Source organism: Centruroides sculpturatus, unplaced genomic scaffold (assembly GCF_000671375.1).
Source record: "Centruroides sculpturatus isolate CEXI.00-Female unplaced genomic scaffold, Cexi_2.0 scaffold361, whole genome shotgun sequence".
Lineage (NCBI taxonomy): Eukaryota > Metazoa > Arthropoda > Arachnida > Scorpiones > Buthidae > Centruroides > Centruroides sculpturatus.
This window is the reverse complement of record NW_019385072.1, coordinates 206571-216397: the sequence shown is the minus strand read 5'-3', so window position 1 is coordinate 216397 and position 9827 is coordinate 206571. Positions and strand designations below refer to the sequence as shown.

At 31.9% G+C, this 9827-nt stretch overlaps 2 pseudogenes; both read left to right on the top strand.

Moving 5' to 3' along the window:
* The first annotated feature begins 1229 nt into the window (after nt 1-1229).
* LOC111634246 lies at nt 1230-1846 on the top strand (annotated as a pseudogene).
* A 776-nt stretch (nt 1847-2622) lies between these two features.
* Nucleotides 2623-4338, top strand: LOC111634234 (annotated as a pseudogene).
* The last annotated feature ends 5489 nt before the right edge of the window (nt 4339-9827 follow it).

The window sequence follows — 9827 nt, the reverse complement described above, 5'->3', positions numbered from 1 at the left end:
CTAAAAATTGGTACGGGGCGTTACAGCGTGAGTGGCTGCGACATCTGGTGGTGAAACTTAGAAGTTCCTTCAGATGGCTGCTACCTACAATCCCCGTATGAGATGAGTGTCTGATCGGTTGTTTTTTTGCCGCGAGATTATATTTAACGATTTTGTCCGAGTATTTTCAGAAAGTATATGTAATAGAACAAACACGTGGAGTGTCGAAATCTGTAAAATAATCCTGTAAAGAAAATAAACGGATAAAGAAAGAACATAGGTGTATGTTATATGCTTATCCTCTTGTTGAATTACACTCATCACGTGCATATCGTACACAATACACATTTCTTACGTATAAAGATTTTTATTTAAAAAAATTTAAATATATAAAACATATACAATGGCAATTGTATATGTTTTATATATTTAAATATTTTTTAGATAAATAGGAAGAATGACAATTGCTCATTCTTACTATTTCACCAAAATAATAATAAAAAGGAGGTTGACGACTGCATGAAAATTTACGTACTAAATTATCATTTAACAGATTTTTTCCCAAATTTTGGTGCTGGAGTTTATTTGCTTAACTGTTGTGTTTTGTAACACTGGCGCCAAAACAATATCAAACATTTTCAAACAAGGTCGCCTCCGTGCTTGTAAAATTGTGGATTGTCTATTGGAGCGAACGTCGGATGGAAAACGGAATCAAAGTATCTTTATCTTTGTTAAACGTTGCAACTTTATATTTATTGTTGTATTATCGTGTAACCGTAAACGAATCAAGAAAAATAAATGGCGGGATTAATCAACGAGAACGAACGTTTTTTATTGACCTGCACATAACCGACTTGGATTTCTACACAAAGAAAACAGGTGGCGCTTGACTTAAGCGCAGCTTATAATAATAAATATGATTAATCTTAACATTTATTTATACAATTAAGTGTAATGAAATTAAATAAAACTTTATTAGTTTTGTATAATATAATAAATGTTTTGCGATTTTATATATGAATTTTATTTTCATATATAAGTAGCGTATTTTTAAGATTTGTAGCCTGAAGATAATTATCATTAGCCCAAAAAGTAGCGTGTCGCCCAATTTGAAATTTTTCGTAGCGAGGGCACTTAAAAAGTAGCCCAATTCGCTCCTTGTAGCCCAATCTGGCAACTATGAACCCTTCCTACTTGCGTGGTGGTGACTAATCCCTTTAGAACAAAAGAGAGGAATGTGACCCCGAGGGCTGTGTGTGTGAACAACGCACTTTGCTGGCATTCTTTGCTGGGACTTCGACAAGATAGGACGGACGAAAAATTACGATATAATATAATTTTAAATTGCATTATTTTTTAGTTTTTTTAACATAATGAGCAAGAAAAGAGAATGCAAGCTTAACGATGATCTAAGAAGTGAATTTCCGTTTATTAAGAAAACTAAAAGCGATCACATCGTAAAATGTGATAAATGTAATGGTAAATTTTCTATTTTGCACGGCGGGAAGAATGATATTTCAAAGCATTTGGAGACACAGAAACATAAAAGGTATTTAAATATTGCTGCATCTTCCTTAAAAATACAGGACTTTTTCGAAAAACAACTTGTGGAGACGAAGAAAAGCAATTAGCATTGGCAGAAGGACTTATGTGTTTTCATGCTATTAATCACAATCATAGCTTCAGGTCAATGGACTGTTCATCACAAGTCATTAAAATGTTATTCAACAAAAAATTTGTCTGTGCTAGAACAAAATCCGAGGCAATTGTGTGTAATGTGCTTTCCCCATATGCATTGTCAGAATTTTAAAAAAATCTAGAAAAAACAAATTTTATTTCCATATATTCTGACGCATCTAATCATTAGGATAGAAAAATATTTCCAACCGTTATTAGATTTTTTGATTCGGAAACAAGAATAAAAATTAGAATTTTAGATTTCGTATCATTGCCTGGCGAAACTTCAGAAATAATTGTCAATTCCATTATTAATATTTTGGAAAAAACAATTAAAACATAAAATTATTGCATATTACGCAGACAATACGAACGCAAATTTTGGAGCAAAAGCGAGAAGAGGTACGAATAATATTTTTTTATAAATTCAACGAAAACCTTATTTGTGTTGGTTGTGCAGCGCACATAATACATAACGCTATTCAAACAGCTGCCGACTTGTTGCCCGTAGATGCGGAAAATATTATTATTAAAATATATTCATATTTCTATATATACACTGTGCGCATTGAAAGCCTTAAAGAATTTTGTGAAACTGTGGAAGTCGAATATCAGAAAATAGTTGGATATAGTAAAACGCGCTGGTTAGCTCTTTTGCCAGCTATTGAACAAATTTTGAAAATATATAATCCTTTGAAATCCTATTTTCTATCACAGGATAAATGTCCTAGAATAGTTAGAGTTTTTGTAGAAACTCTAACCAAATTTTTGAAGAGTTTTCTTCAAAAATTTGTACACAGTTTGTACACAATCAAGCAGCTGTTTTTCAAAATGCTGTAAAATTTATTGAAGGTGACAAAATTTCGGTAATCGAAGTAGCAAACGAAATTAAAAATTTTAAATTTCAGTGTCAAGAGCGGTCATAAAATAATTTTCTTCCTGTTAAATATATCACTGTTGCAGGTTATGTGTTCACAGATAGTGAGTAGGATACCTAATGTGAGATTAGCCAGGACGTAGATCTTAGTCTACGACACTTACGGCGCGCGATCGTGAGATCGGCTCTCGTAACGTTTTATAGGAGGGCGGTAAATTTAAGGAAAGGGGATTCAAGACTGTGAGGTCTTTATCCCAAATTGTCAGGGTCCCGACACCAGTTAATCAATCTTATTATACGCGGATTAACACGCGTATGCGATCTGATCCGGTCACGCAATTAAAAGACATTTTTAATTAAAACGAAATAATAAATTTCATAGAACAAAAAATTAAATCATGCAAAAGGTGGATAAACAAAAGACAGAACTACTACAACCAATATACACATCGGTAGATAGCTATACTTATATTCTACCCTAGTCGCGATCGAGAGAGAGCTCACAAAAACGTTATAAACCATACGACCTGTTTCAGATGTCGTTCGTCTTCTTCTCTGTATGCAAGTTCCGTTACTTCTTCGTATGGGAGATCAATACGTGCACACATATAAAAGTATATTTCCTACGTGCAGACTTATTCCGTATGTGACTCGTCTGAGAACGTTGGTCATCAGGAGGGAAACGTATGTGGAGTTTGTATGCCTTCGGATCTGTCGAAGAACTCCCCGAATTCAGACAAGTTCCCTCTATATCTTCTGAATGCCGACCAATCATCGGCCAGTAACTCTTTCGTGAGAACGGATGAAAGGGGGGATGAATGAGGAGTAACCATTTCCCATCTGAGCTGGATTTTAACCAGATAAGGGAAAGTCAGAGGATGTTCTCTTCTGTGAAAGGAAGTAACATCTGTTATCTGGGTTTTTCCCACGTTAAAACAGTATTTTTCTCACCAAAAATGAAATAATATTTGGTGACATTATTTTAACGTAAATAATAAAATATTAATTTAGAGCCAGGGGCCTTTCGGATCTCACATTAACAAGTAAGTTTAAAAAATCATACACGATTACTTTGATTCATTTCAAGCCATACCGAACCAAAAAGTGGCGGGCTTGATAAAAGACGCCACGTCATGGCCGTTTATTTATTATAAAAAATAATACAATGGTTATATGATACGAAGCGTTGCTACACAATACAAATACAAAAGTTTATATAACACAAATCATTGCTACACACATAGGTAATGACAGGAAAAAAATTTAACACTTCCATTAATCATCCGTAATAGTATAAGTCAGTTAGGAGAACAAGATGCAATAAATCGCGCAGATTTCATGAATCACGTCAAAAAATTCTATAGTAACTGCTTAGATTATTTAGAAGAGTGGAGGGTACATTACAATGATATTGAACATTTTCATTGAGTCATGTTAAAACAAGAACTTAATTGGGAAGATGTGCAAAAATAATTCGATCACATTAGTCAACATTTTCCAGATAGTAATATTTCCGAAAATGATCTTTTTAATGAAGTATCATTATTTAAAAAAATATATTGATAAGGAAAAGCTTAAATCTTGGGCGTCAGCAAAAAATCTCAACAGAGAACAAATGGCTAGAAATATTTCATCATTTTGAAACAAACCATGTTCCATACAATAACGCATTAAAAATTGTGGAATACACACCAGGAACAAATGCCCCAACTGAACGCGTTTTTTCTACCGTAAATAAAGTGTGGACATCCGACAAATCACAAATAAGTGTTGAGACTATAAAAGCAATATTATATAATGTGTAAAATATATTTTAACAAATTCTTGTGAAAAATTTTAACATTTTAAACAACAACAACAACAACAACAATTTATTTTAAAAAATTCATTCAAATGAGAAATATGTAAAAGAATAAAGAGTTTTTAAAAATTTATAATAGTATATATGTTATGGAGACAAAGTGATTAATATGGGCATTATTCATAATGCCCGGTCATTATGAATAATGACCAACAAAATCGGGCATTGTAATAAATTTCAATAATTTATCAAATTGACCGGTCATTATGAATACTGCTATCATCTAGTCGGGCAAAGTGATAATAATGTGTCGAAGAGTGATCATCCAAAATACGTTGGCCAATCAGCACTCGCATCTAAGTTGCACGTGCGTGCTGCGTTTAGTACCGAATTTGGGGCGATTGCGTCTGTTTGTGCTTTTGACAGATTCCTCCCGGCTGTTCGACAGATGCTATGGAAAGACACCATAAACGACTGGCAAAATAGATAGAGTTCTTACAATAATGACCACACTTTTCAGTTCATTCCTAATATAAATTGTTTTTATTATCTACAATGGTTCGCTGCAAACTTTTACACTACACAACTGCTCACTAACCATGGAAAGTTTGCAAGCTACTTATGCAAATTTACGAATACGGAATCTCGCCTGTGACCGATGTGTCAAGTAGAAGATGATGCCCTACATTACATTTACGAGTGTAGCCCTGGAACAAGAAAGACTGGAACTTATTCTCCTGCTCCAGGAAAGAAATATTATCTGGCCTTGTGTTCCTTCTGACTTTTTAAAGAGCGAAGATGGTGATACGTGAAAAACAAGAGAACCTCTTCGCTAGTCTACTGAATGTCAAGCATTCAGTAGACTAGCGAAGAGGTTCTCTTGTTTTTCACGTATCACCATATACAATTGAGGACTTGCTCTTTGGTGTTACGTCACCCAAAATTCTTACTTTGTTTTCATACTTTCTTTATATATGTTTGTAATTTCATCTTTAATTTCATTTTTATATAAAAATACTTATTCTAATTTGTCTTAAAATGTATAAATATAATCTTTATGTATTCACTTGTCTGTTCACTAGTTTGTTGGCATATTACTTTGTTATATTANCATCTTGTAGGCTCCCGGGCTTTGATAAAAAAGGGCTAGTTTTTTGTCTTTGCATGTCCATTTCTTACATCTTGATTTGTGACTCAAAGAAACACAACTGAACCTGAGATAGTCCCGGGCACACTTGACGAATTTGTCTCATAATATCTTTTATGTCTTGCTTATCTTTAACCTGAGATCGAAACATAGAATACTTCTTCCTCAATTTTGATAGCTACGTGATCTTACGAGTACTAGGCAAATTGCGGAAAATTCCGGAGCTTATAAATTAATAGGTAAAGTAACAGTTTCTGAATTTATTGGGATATCCAGGTCTCCTGAATTCACAGGGGATTTCTCAGCTTCTTCATTAAAAGAACATTCTTTAAACTGAGAGAGAATTTGCTAAGTTGTTTTTTGTGCAAGTTTTGGTGCTTTTATTTTCCCAGCAGTGGCGTAGCGTGGGTGTCAACCGCCCGGGGCAGAGGAAAATTTCGCCGCCCCCTTATTTAGGTATCTCAATTTAAAAGACTAAAATTCAGTTTTGTCACAGAATAAGTAATGAAAAATTCCGTGTTTATTTCAATCGGTCCGAATCGTAGGTGCGGCAAAAATATGAAATGAAATGGTTCAAATTTTTACAAGATATTATTATTTATTGTGAAATTTTGCCGCCCCTAAAAGTGCCGCCCGGGGCGGGCCGCTCCTGCCGCCCCCACTACGCTACGCCACTGTTTCCCAGTCAGTAATTTTGGAGGGTTTGGTTTATTGAATAATTGTTGGAACTGCATTCCAAACTAATTTCTTCTTTTCCGAATTCATGATTTGGTTTTCTTCAAAATACTCAGCACAAAGATAATTATTTTTATATAGTATTTCTGCTGTTTTATTTAAAAGATCTAAGCGTCGAGTGTTTTGGAACCAAAAGCACCATTTGAAAAATAAATAAATGGAGCTGCATATGAATAGATAGTATGACACTTCTAATTAATTGCAGGGAATTTTGAAAGTATACTGGTTTCTTCCCTTGAGTGACAGTACTTTAAACCTAACGGCGTTCATTAACAAAAACATGGTCTTACCGGTCTTTTTCTTTAGGAAATCTAAAGAAAGACATATGATGTTGCTTCCCTCGAGCATTTGAGCAATTAACAGCTAAACAATAACTTTTGCAGTCTTCCAAGGTCTTGAATTCATTTCCTACTTCTATCACATGTATTCACAGCATAACGTTAAATTGAAGTAATTTTCACGCGCCGTTACAGAGTGGCGTTAGCAGCAACTGCCTACGTAGGCGTTGATGCGCAGAACAAGTTCGCCCATAGAACTTGCCAGTCTTTCTTTCTTTCTTTCTTATCTTATTAATATGGAGACTCTAGCCTGTTGGCTTTTTCTCCGAATCATTTGCCAGTCTTCCTCAAGGTCCTAGATTATAAGGTTGCCTCATAGAGAAGAAACGCTTCTCATTGGTTGCTTATTTGACGTCACTCATAGTCGAAAACGAAACATCTTACTATGTCCTTATGGTAAAAACATTACTGATCAGAGGCTCGTAGCTTTAATTACACACTAATATTTTATTAATTACGATTCTTACTTAATTAAATAAAAATAAAAATTGATTATAAATAAGAAAAATCCGGAATATTGAGCAAATCTTCGAAATTTTTACATGTAAAGTTCAAATTAAAATGCGTTTTTCTACTTTGTAAATGAAATCTATTTTATGATATTATAACAACAATAGTTTCTTAAAAAGATTAATTTTGATAAATTCTATGTATGTGATTTATATATAAGTAAATTAATTTAATTTCTATCGTCAAATTACTGTTTTTTTTAACTAAAAATAATATTGGTCTATTTTTTAATTTTTAATACCCATGTACCGAAAACGATATTATTCAATATATACAAATTAAGTTTCAAAAGAACAATTTGTTATGTTATAAACATATTTTTGATATCAATATATACAAATTAAATGCTATATAAAAACAATTAAATCAGGTACAAACTTTTTTTAATTTTCTATTGTTATTATAATTTACTTTTCTTTTCACAGCGAAACGATTATGTTTAATTAAATTGTTCAAAAATTTCAATCTAATCCATACACGTTGCTTTATGTATGTGTATATAATGTCTTCTGGCAAGTTAATTGTCTGTTTAATTTATGATGTAATAGATGAAACCGTTTTACATTTCAAATGCAGTTTCACAGTTTTTGTAAAAATTGATTCCATTTTTTTAAAACTAAATTAAAGAAATCTTCTGATGGTTGTGACAGTCCACCAAAAGACAAATCCTGAATAAGGGACTTCGTTGTATAATTATGTTCATTTTTATTTTGGTGACTGACACTTCCTAAATTTGGTTATTTTTCTTTTTCTTTTTTTTGTATTTTCTCGCAATCCACCCTGCTAAATATTGTAATCCATCATTTTTCAATTCTACATTTTCCTGAGATATATCACATAAATCATCATCATCATTTACATTGCATGAATTTTCAGATATTCCTTGTTCTTTAGAACTAGACATATCTGAAACTTCTTGTAGTAAATCTGCCTCTTCAAACATTTCATTTATTAAATAATTTTCAGCTATCTGATCTGTGTTTAATTTATTTTGCAATATTCCTGGTGATTTGCCTAAAATTATCATTCTTACTCTATATATTATTTCAAGTGGACTAGGATGATCATTTAAACCACCTCTAGTTCGAATCCGTGAAAATAGATTTTCTAAAGAATCCTGATTTACTTTACATGTTAAGATATAATGGTATTTACGAAATTTTGAACTAAGGTCGAAAAATAAATCTTTAATAGATTTAATAGATATAAGCATTACTTTTTGAAATGTTTGAAGTGATTTTTTAGATAGACATTTCATACTTTTCACGTTTAAATTTAAAATTAAGATCTTCTAAAGTTTTACAATTGTTACATTTGTTAAGAGATTCTTCTCCTTTATCCTGTTTATTTACATCTAAAAGTTTTTCTATCAGGTTTTTTTCTATTTCTTTTTAATACACGATTCTTTCTTTCATTTGACTGCTTAATATTTTTATTTTCTATGTTTCCTAAATTTACTGTTGGTAGTGAAGTTTTNACGCAACGGAGAAAATTTTCAACATGGGATAAATTACTATATTTTTTCGTGTTAATCGGTTATTTGAAATATCGATTTACCGAACAAATCCAGTCCCCAATTGATTCGGATAATCGACGCTCTACTGTAATTCACAAAAAATAAATGTTTCTAAATGATATAAGTGGAGTTTTTTTTTATTCAAATTAAAATGTCGCACAATTTAAAATTCAGTACTAAACACAATACGCACTCAACACGATACAATCAGCAACTCAGAGTGCCAATTGGCTAGCGTATGTCGAATGATCACTTTTCAACATATTATTATCACTTTGTCCAACAAGGTGGTAGCAGTATTCATAATGACCGGCTAATTTGATAAATTAATGAATATTTATCACACTGCGCGCCCTTTTTGGTCATTATTCATAATGCCCGATTAATCACTTTGTCCATAACATATATATTTATTATACTGTATTTGTAAATTTTACATATGTTGAAATTTAAAAAAATACAACACAATTTTTGGGTTTTTCTATAATAAAATTTTGTTGCTTTAGAACAATTTTTTAACAAGACAACCCCTCCCCTCCCTGTGAATTTTGTCCCGCTTTACCAATGTTAAAATCTGGTCACCTTAATCAAGATCGGGTTCGGGTAAACCATTGGTCTTAAACCTTGGTCTTACACTACCCAGTCTAACCTAACCCAAAACCTAACCCTGTCTTAGATTATAAGGTTGCCTTATAGAGAAGAAACGCTTCTCATTGGTTGCTTATTTGACGTCACTCATAGTCGAAAACGAAACATCTTACTATGTCCTTATGGTAAAAACATTACTGATCAGAGGCTCGTAGCTTTAATTACACACTAATATTTTATTAATTACGATTCTTACTTAATTAAATAAAAATAAAAATTGATTATAAATAAGAAAAATCCGGAATATTGAGCAAATCTTCGTAATTTTTACGTGTAAAGTTGAAGTTAAAATGAGTTTTTCTACTTTGTAAATGAAATCTATTTTATCTATTTTATGATTTTATAACAACAATAGTTTCTTAAAACGATTAATTTTGGTAAATCCTACGTAGGTGATTTATATATAAGTAAATTAATTTAATTTCTATCGTCAAACTACTATATTTTTTTTTGAACTAAAAATAATATTGGTCTATTTTTCAATTTTTAATACTCGTGTACCGAAAACGATATTATTGATATTAATATATACAAATTAAGTTTCAAAAGAACAATTTTTTATGTTATAAACACATTTTTGATGTCAATATATACAAATT